Raw genomic sequence first — 983 nt, 5'->3', positions numbered from 1 at the left:
TTTATGAATCATTCAAGATATATACACAATATTAACTATTATATATGTAGTTTTTAAATATCTTAAACTCAATATGCAGGTTTGAATCCAAGAGTAGCAATGATCAATGATGCTTTTGTTTTTCTGTATGATGCAAGATACTACTACTGTTTCCATCCATTATATGACGGGTTAGCCCAATTTTATGTTGGGCTGGGCCCATTGATTAGAAAGGGCTAGGCCCAAGGATATGTATGGTATGCGGTATTTTGGGAAAATCACTAAGCTTTGTGCTTACAGTTTCATGTTTATGGTTTCAGGTATTTTCAGTTCGAAATGGAAGGGCCCGACGTGACTGCACAACCTCCCCCAGAGTTAATTCCGCATTTGATTAACCGTGATCGTTACTCTGATGTTTAAATACTAATTTTCACATTGAGTGATTTTGGGAATAGAATGTTATATGAATTAATGTTTTAAAAATGACAAATTTTTCATGGATTTTTGGAACGTTACACTTGGGTTATTGATAAAACATATATCAACTTTAATTTCATATGTTTAAGATGATGATATATTTTTATTTTGTTAATTTTTTTAAATTTATTAAACAGATAATGTTTTTGCTTCAAATACATGCAAAATGTCTATTTTACTTAAATCAGACAAACTTTATAGTTTGTGATCAATAAAGAGTGACATAAATTTTCTTTCTCAAAATCAAATTTTTTACAAAGGCCCATCAAATCAAGTGCACCATTATAAAAGGATAAAACACTTATCTATGCAAAAATGTTTTGTTTTCTGTCGACTTATAGAGCAAAATGAATTTCTTACTAGTTTATGAAATCTTAATTTAATTTAGGGATAATGATTTAAAATGATAATATACTTTTTGATTTGTACACATTTGGTTACTGAGTTTTTTTTTTCGGTCCACATTTGCCTCTTGAACTTGTTTAAGTGTATAAATTCGGTCCTTATGACCGGCTACTCTAGATAAG

General features: G+C 29.7%; 1 long non-coding RNA gene across 1 annotated transcript; it reads left to right on the top strand.

Moving 5' to 3' along the window:
• On the top strand, nt 1-571 carry LOC145112368 (uncharacterized). The gene is made up of 2 exons (XR_013710516.1): nt 1-170; nt 300-571. It is a non-coding gene; the product is annotated as an uncharacterized LOC145112368 (long non-coding RNA).
• The last annotated feature ends 412 nt before the right edge of the window (nt 572-983 follow it).

This window comes from Lactuca virosa, chromosome 5 (genome assembly GCF_052849685.1).
Source record: "Lactuca virosa cultivar CGN04683 chromosome 5, Lactuca_virosa_CGN04683_v6, whole genome shotgun sequence".
Taxonomy (NCBI): Eukaryota; Viridiplantae; Streptophyta; class Magnoliopsida; order Asterales; family Asteraceae; genus Lactuca; species Lactuca virosa.
The sequence above is the reverse complement of the archived record's forward strand: the minus strand, read 5'-3'. Positions and strand labels throughout refer to the sequence as shown.